Source organism: Carex rostrata, chromosome 1 (genome assembly GCF_964058835.1).
Source record: "Carex rostrata chromosome 1, lpCarRost1.2, whole genome shotgun sequence".
Lineage (NCBI taxonomy): Eukaryota > Viridiplantae > Streptophyta > Magnoliopsida > Poales > Cyperaceae > Carex > Carex rostrata.
Window position 1 is genome coordinate 4,597,090 of NC_135918.1, and position 12,510 is coordinate 4,609,599.

A 12,510-nucleotide genomic window follows, 5' to 3' on the forward strand; every position below is an offset into this window, starting at 1 on the left:
ATAAAAATATATACAAATAGCAAAGGTTTAAATAGCGTTTATCGCTTGGTAGACCTTGTAGAAAAATTTCTCCAGTGCATGGTTTGTCCTAAATGCAATAAAAATATATACAAATAGCAAAAGTTTAAATAGCGTTTATCGCGTCATAGCGGATCGGTTAAAAAAACAGCACTATACCCAAATAGGGCAGAATAGCGCGCTATAGTGCTGATAACGCCATAGTTTTTATGGTCTGGAAACGCTATAGCGGCACTATTTAGAACCGACTCAAATAGTATATAAAAGTGTGATTTAATTATTACAATGATTCTTTCATAATTTTTTTTTTATTACAATTGAGTTTTCATATACAAGTGTGATTTTATTATTAAAATGAGTCATTTATAAGAAAAAATTATTACAATGGGCCTTCATTGCAATCGTCATGCCGACAAAATTTTCTATAGCTAGGATGATATTAGTAATTAGTGTATGTTAATTAACATTTGTCTCGTGTCATATAAATCAGAATTTTAAAACGTCATTTATGTTAAAAGAAATAAAGAAGTGAATGATTTATATTTTGAAGTGTCATGTACTATTTTGTATTTTTTATTGAACATCAATTACATTACTACCAAGAAGTAGAGAATATAAAATTCTATATTCAAAGGGCTATAACCCAATACAAAATTTAATGTTTTTGTCTGAGGTTTTCTGCGCTTCTAATTTGTACAAATGCACGGGGAATTTTGAAAATTTGCAAACATCAAAATGACAAAAATCTATTAGGCCATTTGTTTTTTTTTTTATCTGAGTATACTAGGCCAATTGTAGATGTAGAGAAGTGGTGGGGATCACATGAAGAACACATGTCATGTGTATGGGGAAGGATGCAGACATGCAAGCTCCATATATACATGCTTTCCAATAAATTCCAATAAATAGGGGAGAATAGAAAGATGAAGTGATAAAGAGATAACAAATTCATTTATTCTGTGGATATTACTTTGAGAGAGAGTAGTTGGGAAGTATGGATTTGCTTTCATTTATGTTATTACCACTCTCATTTTTTGAATGCAGTGCACGTGTCAGAGGGAGACCGCTGGAAATATTTACCTTTCTATCCTTTTCTAAAAAAAAAATGCAAACTTATCAATAGCAAAAAAAAATATGAAACATGCCCAGACTAATCACTTTTGTTTAGTATTGTACCGTGTTGCAATCTCATAGTGTGATGATAGTCAAAAAATATTTTAGAATTTTAATTAGAATTTTTTTTAAAAATAAACAAAATTCTAAATATCAAGACATAAAATTTAGTTCACTTGGCATTTGAACAAAATTATCTTCACAATATAACAATAGATATGAAATCACTCTATACGACAATGTTATCAGCTAGAATATCCAACCGGTAGTAGTAAGTAGCAAATGGTCTTTTTTTTTTTTCTTTTTTAGGGAATTAAGTAGCATATGGTCATAGATTTTTGTGTCCTGAAACAGAAATTTAGTTTTTTTTTTTTAAACAAACATGTAACTCATTAAGGGCCTGTTCGGCGGTAGCTCAAAAATTACTGTTCACGTGAAAAAAAAAATCACTCAGATTGAATTTTTTTTTTCCATGTAAATAGTAATTTTTAGTTAAAAAAATTTGTAATCCCATTCCCATTCCCACCCCACTCCGTTCGTCAAACATGGCCCAACTAAGGTTACTTCTGAAACCGGTGATGGATTGAAGAGTAAATTCCTGCTGTGCTCCTTTTTAGGAAAAGCCGTAAGCTTTCTCTCATTTCTATTTTTTTTTTGGAGTCCGTTGGCAAATTTCAATGTTTTTTTTTTAGAAAGTTAAAAAATCAAATATAAAAAACTAGATGAATTATTGTTTTTTGTTTTTTTTTTCTATCCCATGTATGAGACTGAACTAATTGATTCAGTTTCATTGGAGTTTCTAATGAGACTGAATCAATGATCTTGATCAAGCAGTTTTTGAAAGTTTCAGCGTATCTTATCCACAAGACCAAATCATTAGTTTGATCTCATCAATTTTTCATATTGTGTGGCTGTTGGTGTGAAAATCAATGTGATCAAACCATTCGTTTGATTCCATCCAACTATTCCAAAAAAATCACCTTGTTACTACTAATTTAATTTGTAATTCCTAAAAATAAAAAATGGGCTAATTTCATTGCTGTACTCCATCCATGAGCGATGAAGCAATGTATGTATAAACAGGGAAGCCAATCTAGTCATTTTTTTGAGAAAAGGAGGACCCTCCTATTATCCAATTCGAACCGTTTAAAATCGATCAAACGGCTTCAATTACATTTTTTTTATATCAATATAATCTATTAAAACAAATCAAATGTAATTGAAGCCGTTTGATCGATTTTGAACGGTTCGAATCTCCTGCCAAAGGGAATGGTAACCATCTCCTAGCCAGCATCTCATGCATTCTATTTCTAACAAACAAATACATTTGCATGATATTTCGATTAAGATAAATCATGACTCATGCAATCTAAATGTTTTTTAAGGAGTTAGTTATGCGCATTTAAAAGAAATACATAAAATTATAACATCATGAAAATAGCGTTGCAACTTGTGAAATTTTGAAATGTATGCATTGGATCCTTAAAAATTATTTGAGAATACTTTAAATAGATTAGCTATTAGATCTATGCTAATATTTATTTAGATTTGTTATCTTCTTGGTTTGAACTTTGAATTGAACAAGACAAACAAAACTTTAATATAAATCAACAAACTTTAAATTAATAGAGTTATATTTGCAAGCATCATTTGGAAATGTGAATAAATATAATTTTCTGTTGATGATGCAGTTACCTATAAAAGCAAAATATTATCAGGGTAAGGCATCATTGCAAAGGGAAGCAATCTCCTTGATATGTGCTTCTGAACAGTTGATTTTATCATGATTGGCATTGCTTTTCAGATCCAGTGGCACGGATTCATTCGTCGAATTATTTCAAAAGTTTCGAAATCGAATTATATGCAAGTATTTGTGAAACGAGTAAGAAAAAGAAATGAACTCGAGTAAAAGAAACTGGCACAGAGAACACATCGTAGATTGCCGCAGCACACCCCCACATAGAGGTGAGTAAATTGCTCATAACTCGTGAGCCGCTCATAACTCGCTCACTAAATGCTTACTTGAACTCGCTCATTTATCCGCTCACTTGAACTCGCTCATTTATCCGCTCACTTAAACTCGCTCATTTATTAAATGAGCGAGCATGAGCATGCCTCAACTCGCTCATTTAAAATTTGACACATCTAATCCCGCCGCCACATTCAATCCCAAATATTCATAGTTTATACATTTATTTATTTTTTTAAACAGACGCCTCAAAACAGTGTGCTGTTGTTAGTTTATGTTTTTGGATTTATGTTGGATTTTTATTAGTGCCGCTTTAGTTTTTGTTGATTGTTGTTTGTTGATGCTATTGTTAGTTTATGTTGTTATTATTCTATTTTTGTAATATCGTTGATTTTTTTGTTATTGTTTTATTTAATTGAATTATGACAATTTATTAAATTTTAGTACTCATAACTCGTGAGCCGCTCATAACTCGCTCATTTAACAACTCACTCATTTATTAAATGAGTGAGCACGAGCATACCCTAACTCGCTCATGCTCGCTCATTACTCACCCCTACCCCCACACAAGAAAACGCGTACCCACACATGACACATGGCACGAATTCGTATCCTCTGAGATCTCTCAAACTTTGCGTGACTTTATCGAAAATCCCAACCGTTTAAATACGTTCTACACAAATCTCAAAGCACACATAATACTGAACCCCTAAATCACCTCGAATAGTGTGGGAAAAATGGCACGGTGGAGCCGGCTCCGTCATGGAATGGCACGTGTTACTGTTCCGTGCCGTGACTACTCCTTGACATTTTGGTCACGGCACAGCACGCAAGTCACGTGATCTTAATCAAATGGTGAATCTTAAAGAAACTAACTTAAATTATGAAAAAATAGTTAAATGTGACTAGTTACGTTTGGACACGGCACGGCATGACACAGGTCTAGGGCTGTAAATGAGCCGAGTTTGAGCGAGTTACCCCCAACTCGAACTCGGCTCGTTTAATAAACGAGCGAGCCAACTTGAGTTGAGATGGTAATAACGAGTTGTAGAGCCAACTTGAACTCGGCTCGTTATCAACTCGAGTTGGCTCACAACTCGTTTAACCAGTGATAGTATTACAACACAAGTTCAAACTCAGCTCGTTATCAACTCGAGTTGGTTCACAACTCGTTTAACCAGTGATAGTATTACAACACAAGTCTAAACATATTTTGCACGAATCTTAAAGCACAAATAACAGTCTAGAGATTCGGATTTGATTATTTTGGAATTTATTGTGACCAATCATTTGCAACTCGAGTTATAAATGAGCGAGTTGGGGCCAACTCGAACTCGGCTCATTTATTAAACGAGTTGGCCAACTCGAGTTGTAAATGAGCTGAGCTGTAAATGAGCCGAGTTAAATAAGCTGTAAATGAGCGAGTTACGAGTTCGAGCTTTTTTGCCCAGCCCTACACAAGTCACTGTTTACTTGATCACGGCACAGCATAGCACATTTTTTCCACTCTACCCCCGAAAAGGCACCGGACACGTCCGTCACGCAAAAGTTGAGATATCTCATAGGATACGCACTCCACATGGCACACGGGGTGTCAGCATATTCAGCTCCTACCAATACAATTTATACACGTGGCGGAATGGTGATATGGAGAGCATCTCATCCGGAGTTCGAATCTCCTAATTAACCCAATTTTTGAGTTTATATCCGGACCGTCGGATTAGATAACTGCGTGTGTTTGTTTATATTTTTTTCGCCCTTTATATTTTGCAGCGTGACATGCCATCTTCTCAGGTTTTTTTTGTCTACGATAGGATCTCATGAAGCTGTTCTTGTTGATGATGTATAATTTTTTTTTCTAAAATGTTCTGAGTCATCTGATCAAGATCCGATGATCCGTGATACTTTTAACTGAACTTAATTTGATGGTGTAGATTATTTATATGTACGATTCCTCCTCTTCATTTTTTTTTTGCTTGAACTATTTTTTAATTTAAAAAAAATATGCATTTGTGCGAGTCGCTGTTGCAAGTATTTTTTTTTGTCCTAAATGTAAATAATCATCTAATCAAAATCAGATAGTGCACAGTATTTTAATTTAAAAAATTATATATTTGTGGTTGTCGCTGATGCACATATAATTTCTAGACATTTCGTATGATCAAAATCAGATGGCACACAATTTTCTCAACTGATCTTAACTTGATGGTGTAAAATATTTGTATGTTAGCATCCTCTCCTCTTCATTACAATTTTTTCTTAAAAAAATTCTCTGATTTCAAAGTTTTCCTTCAGTTCTTTTTGTTAAAAAAAAAAAAAAATCTTCAAACCAAAATATTTGCTCATTAACTCTTTTTTTTCCCTTTTGGCCATAGGATATAAAATAACTTAAACGAGAACAATATCTGCAGTAAAATCTATTCAATTCAACAAAATAAAAAAAATGCCGCAGCGCGCTTACAATATTCATGTTTTTATTTAAACTTTATAAACAAGTTTATTGACTTATTGTGCACTTAATTTAAATATTAACGCCAACAAACTCAATTGCCAAATTGCAAAACAATATTTAAACTTTATAAACAAGCTTATTAACTTATTGTACACTTAATTTAAATATTAACACCAACAAACTCAATTGCCAAATTGCAAAACAATATTTAAACTTTATAAACAGGCTTATTGACTTATTGTACACTTAATTTAAATATTACTTAAATCTAAAAGGCAAAAGGGAAAAAAAAAAAAAAGCATCTCCAACGTCTTGCTTATGGAATTGCAAATGTCGATTTGTCTTCGTCTCTCTCTTATCTGTCAATGTCATTCTCTCTTTTATGAATACAAAGCTCTTTCAAAATATGACAACTTTCATAATATGAAATCATTTCGCTTCCTTGGTGGACAAAAACCAATTAAATTTGTCGCTCAGTCAAGCTAAAATATTTATTTCCGAAGACACATTCGTCACTCGGAACTTCTTTCCTACTGCCTCCACCTCTGCTCAATCAAATTTGTTGCTCAATAAAATTCACCATCGTCTTCCCCTCCCTCCACTCTCAAGGTTGAAGGTGAATCTTCAATCAGTGCAATGGAGAAAGGCGGAAAGGGTCCTCCCGTTGGGAAGGAGAAAACCCTCTTTAAAGTGACAATTAGTCTATATATAATCGAAGTGTTATCTATTTTTGGATAGTCCATAATTAAATTAATAATTCACGATAGTTTGTTACTTGTTAGTTGTACTAGTAATTTTCTTAACTTACTTTTAATAAAATTCGTAACTACGTCCCAGATTAACACTGTTAATTTAACAATTTTAATTAGTGAAAATCAATTTTAATGAAAAATCTTTCTTGCTTCGATATCTTCTGTTATGTATGATCTTACGAAAGTAATTGAATTTTCCTAACTCTGCCTGTTGGATTAATTTGTTGTGTATAACATACGATCAATATAATTTCGTCGTAAAATAAAAGGCGTCGTATCTTATACCGAAAGATATGCATATAACAACAATTGATATTCACATCAAGATAGCGCAAGTGCGCATAGTGGTGCCACGAATTTGTATGGCGGACAAGTACGTTTAGCTAGTGGGAGACCGGAGTTGTTATTTTCACGATGTAATGGCTAGTCGGCTAGTACTAACTAATCGTCTTTCATAATCTCACGTGCTAATGACGTTTATTTACTGGGAGAAATATATATAGAGTAAAGCTAGGGTGTGATGTGCTCACCAAATAAACTTGATCGTAGGGAGAAATATATATAGAGTAAAGTTAGGGTGTGATGTGGTCACCAAGAGAGTTTGATGAGCACAATTTCAAAAATATATCGGATCGACTTTAAACGCTAAATCTAAACCGTTGAAATTCATATACTTCATGAGTGATGCATGTACAAGATCAAGCGGTTAAATAAATGATAAAAATTGAATATATAAAATAACTTATAAGATGTTTATTTCTTTGACCACTTGACGTTATAAAAAATAAACTCGAAACTTTCAAAATTTTGAATATACATACATCACTCATTAAGTACATGGATTTCAACGATTTGAATTCGACGTTTAAAGTCAATCCGATACACTTTTAGAGTTGTGCTCATCACACCCTAGCTTTGCTCATATATATATATCAAAAGATCTGGCACATTTTAGTAACTTTTAGATACTATTTAGTTTGAAAAAATAAATATGTGTCTCTTCATGAAAAAACGAGAATTCGTACTATATTAAATCTGCGGTTCTTCGTATGAAGAAATATGCAACCAAAATTTTAAAAATAATTTTTAGTTCAAATTTAAATTGACTGGTCAAGTATTATCAGAGATGTTCCTTTTCTTTCTGTTCAATATTCCTTTGAGCAATTTAATGCTTTTTTTTACCTTTACTGTATATATTTTACTTTATCAATGAAATATAAAGTTAGAAACTTGATGCCTATCCTAATTTATTTATTAACCATATGGGGTCTGGTCTCCTTTGGCTTCTGATGAGGCCCCTCGAATCTCGATGTGGCGAGTAGTATATATACCTACGAGTAGAGCCAGAGTGACGAAGGAAGAATGAGAGCCAGAGTGACGAAGGAAGAATGAGAGTCAATTGATTTTATTGTTTTTTTTTAAATGTTTTTTTTATATATTTATGTATGAATTTTATATAATTGTTAGTAAAATAGCTTGGTGCTACAAAACTAATTCCTATTCTCTGCAAAAAATTTTTATATTATTGACCTCTATATGTGTTTGATCTCTATAGTCTGAAAATCTGACTCGGCCCTTGACTACGAGACCCATGATCAATCTTTTTGTCACGTGCGGATTGGGACGGTTGATTTTTAAGAAAGTTTTTTCATATTTTTATAGTATAAACTTTATAGTTTTAAATAATAGTGCTATAGCGTTTTAATTTGGACCATAAAAACTATGGTATTATTGACACTATATCGGTAATATGGACATAGCACTGATTTTAGTGGTTCCATTATGACGTGATAAATGCTATTTAAATTTTTAATAAATTTTGATGCGTGCATAATTATTTAGATCTACCATATCAAATTTTCTGCATGAAAAGTGATTTGAAATTGAGATCCACACAGTTCCACAAATGGCTCTCTAATCAAAATTTCAACGTGCATTCTGGTTCAGAAAACTTTATACTTGACTACTAAACTAAAGTCTGACTCCCAATGCGTCACAAATTTAGTGTTCATGCTCAATGCTTCCTTGTCATTATTTACTTTTTTGACAAGTGTTACAAAATAGTCCAAAACTTTATTTGCTTCTCCAGAACATTAAATGCTGAATTTCTAATTTGTTTCAATCAAATTACTTTTTTATTATCACATTTTTGTGCCTGGTCCAAATAATAAACTCCGATGTTCACATTAGCAAAAGAATATATCTACATCAACAAAAATAGAGTGATTAATTGGAGGAATCCAAAAATGCACATCCACTAGTTTCCACACCTAGCTGTCTAATTAAGATAGTGTTCTACTGAATGATATCCACAGAAATGGTTATACTGTACATACAGCTTATGGGCCAGTTCTGATCTGTAAAATACTAAATCTGTCTCTGTTTGTCAGGAACCCTGTACAAATACAGTAATAGTTTGGATCTAAATTACACTCACCAAATAGGGATTTTTTTTTTTAAAAAAAAAAAAAGGGTATAGTCGTCTACAAAACTAGAATTACACTTACTTTTTACCTCAAAAAGAAAATTATTTTTTTAAGAGACATTTTTCTTTTAGAAATTAGAATCACACTATTAAGGAAAATTCTTCTTTTAGAAATAAATAAACAAAAGACACGAAAATTATTAAGCACACTAAAGGTCAGGTGATATGTCAATAAACCCAAGGAAAAAGTAAATTGATGACGTCATCTGCCAGCAATATTGAGGGTAAATTTGGCAAGCAATGTAACTTGGTGAGAATTTGAAAGGGGAGGGCTATATTAAGCACATACTTATTCAAATACTGAGCGCTGAAGAAATCTCGTTCTCTTAATACATGTTTTGTCCTTACTTTGTCGTATATTGTCTTAATTAAGAGACTTATCTTTCTCTTATATTGCCTTTTTGTAAGAAGCATAACTAATAAAAAAAAAGAGAGAAAAAAATCCACTTTATGATCACAAAAGAAGGTAAGAATTACCACTAGCCACTAAATTTTGTGTTCATTAATGACTGCACATGTGAACTTATATCTAAGAATTAACACCAATCGATAAAAAAATTATTCCCACATATTGCACATGTGTGGAAAAAAACACACAAGTATATGAACATGCAATAATTAGGTTTTTGTTCACTTTTTTTTTTTTTAATCTTAGTAGGTTTTATTTAATTTGTAGAAGTTTATTATTTTTCAAGCTTTTTTCAAAGACTATAAATATAATAATTATTTGATTCTTATATATTCCGTCATTAGTGCTAATATATTTCTTTTTCAAATGAATAACTAGAAGTCCATTTCTATTTCAAAAAATAAATTTTCTCTTAAATGTGCAATCATTAAAAATGAATACAATATAAATATATAGTGCTTGGTGCTAATTTTTAGCTTGATTTCATGATCACCAAAAAATATATATATTTTTTCTCACTCTTTATCAGTTATGTTTCTTAATCAAGTTAATTCAAAAGAGAGAACAAAATTTCCAAATATAGGATGATATTGCAATAATTGCTTTTAAAATAGCAGATCCCAGTTCGAAAGGTAAAAAACATGCAAGCTTTTACTAAAACGAACTGGAAAATTGATCGCAGTGTCGCCAGCTGGATGACGAGACAGTTCACAACTCGATCCAGAGAATCAGAGGTGCTAAATTCAAAGTCGAAATTCTGACATTGTTTGCATTGAAAAATGAACCGTCTCGTTTATTATTGTCTTGGGCTCCTCAACGAAACAAAAAGCACCTCGGCCCATATTATGGCCCAATAACTCAATACTAGACATGAATAGAATTCACACACTTTTTCTACGAATCTACTTTTAATACGACAATAACCTTCAAATATTTGCGAAGCACAGGCCTCTTTGCAAGGTGTGGGGAAGACGAGTGCTGATTTGTAACTGAAGTAAGTAGAGCAGGGAATGAAACATGGAACTAGATGTTGGCAGATATCACCAATTCACCATAATAGAAGGCAAGGGCCGGCCTGGCAAATACAGAATTTGACACAGAAATCGTTGGATACTACCTTTCCTTTCTTGTCTTGTATCCTGTTTGCAAATGGGGCAAAAGAAGCTGCATTGTCAGCCATGGGTTGCTGCATTGCTTTGAAATACTATATCAGATTCAGAGGTCAAAAGACATTGTTAGGTCACCTTCAACAAGGCTTTGCTTCTCAAAACAGTTTGGCAAGTGGCAGCAAATGAAGACAGAGTATGGGTTCAATTAATGCGCGCCAAGTATTACTCAAGAGGCGGTTTTTCGGGATTCAGTTCAGTAGGAGGATCAAGTGCTACGTGGAGGGTTATACATGAGCTAAAACATATCCTTAAGGAGGAGGTGCACTGGCACGTTGGAAGTGGAGAACTGGTACCAGCTATCAACCAACCATGGTTTGAAAACTGGCCGATAACTAGAATTTACACCAATGAACAGCGAGACCTCACTGTCCAAAACCTATACGACTTCGATAAGGGATAGGTTGGTCTGGAGGTATAGTAAGAATGGGAAATATAACACAAAGGATGGATATGAGAGGTTGAAAGAGAGGTACCTAACAAAACCAGTATATGATGATCTAAAAAAAATGGCTTTTGGAAAAATTTGGACCTGGAAAAACATCATACCGCGAGTACAGATTTTCCTTTGGAAGGCAATCCATGAGGGGTTGCCTACGATGGTTGCACTAAATAGGAGGATCGGATCGATAAGCCCAATGTGCCCGAGATGTGGAGTAGAAAATGAGTTCTTAATGCACTTGTTGTTTTTCTGTGATATGGCAAGGGCAACGTGGTTTATCTCGCCTTTACAGATTAGAGTTGATAGCCTTCCCTTGGATTTCAAAAGAACCTTGCTGAACATATCTGAAAGCTTGGATGAAAGCCAACTCACAACCTTTTGTAACACCCTATGGTGCCTGTGGAAGTCAAGAAATGATGTCATGTTCTCAGGAAAAAATACACAGCCTCAGGGGGTCCTAAAACAGGTAAAACAAATGGAAATACAGGTACCACCACTAAGACCGGTACAGCGGGTTCAGGCTGAAAAAATTGAGGTACCTATATCAACAAATATTATACTGATGGATGGTTCCCGGGACATTACCAAAAGGGCTGGTACCGGGGTGATTGTATATGACAAAACTGGAAGGATAAAGGAGGTAATATATGGGTCAACTACGGCACTGACACCTATTCAGGCAGAGGCATATGCTTTGAGGGACGCACTAAATTATGTCAAGGAACAGGAGGAGTCAGACATATACATACTGTACTCGGACTGTAGAGCACTCACAAATGCAGTAATGGGTATGGGACTGGAGGATCCGCCATCATGGAGGGCAATGGAAACCATAGCGGAATGCAAAATATTTATGGCTCAGGTACAACACTGTGTCACTCTAAAACATGCAGAAAGAAGAGCGATGCACCAACCGCATAAAATCGCTAACTGGGCTAGGAGGTGTACTCGGCAAACAAGGGAAGGAACAGTAGAATCAGTCAGCAGGGAGTTAGGGTTTTTATCAGCAATAGACCCTGTTTTTTTTTGCGATTCCTACAATTTAATAAAAAAAATTGCATGTGTAGAGAGGCTTTTATGCAGACATATATGTCTGATGCAATGAACTATGATATATAGTTATATATCTTTCATTTATTAATGGAACACCTACGTTTATCATAAAAAAAAGACATTGTTAGGTGATTTAATGCAAAGTTATAGACCTATGGTTGGGTAAATCTGTCTGCACAAAAAGTTCGTAGTTCGTGATTTGATTTGAGTTTGATTTGAAAAAAGTTCGCAATTAATTCGATTCGAAATTAGTTCGCTGTGAAACAAATCAATACAGTTCGGTTGGAATCTTATTCAAATCAAACTCAAACCAAGTATAATTCGTTCGAAATTGATTCGCGAACTATTTAGCTTCGAATCTCAAATAATGCAATTAATGAATTAAACCATCAATCTTTAATAATATAGCAACCAAACTTATATCAGAGCTCAAAATTGTTAATATAATGGTAACTTATAATAGAAAAATGTTTCAGCAACGTAACAAATTAAAAATGGAATAAGTTTCGTTTGACTAGATTCATGCTGTGATTTTAATCAATTTAGTAATGTAAAAGGTAAGGAAATCTTGAGATGGCTCATAATCTATTAGTGTAAATTCGTGAAAGGTAAAAAAAAAAAAATGAATTTTGTTCCGCGAGAAGAGAATGC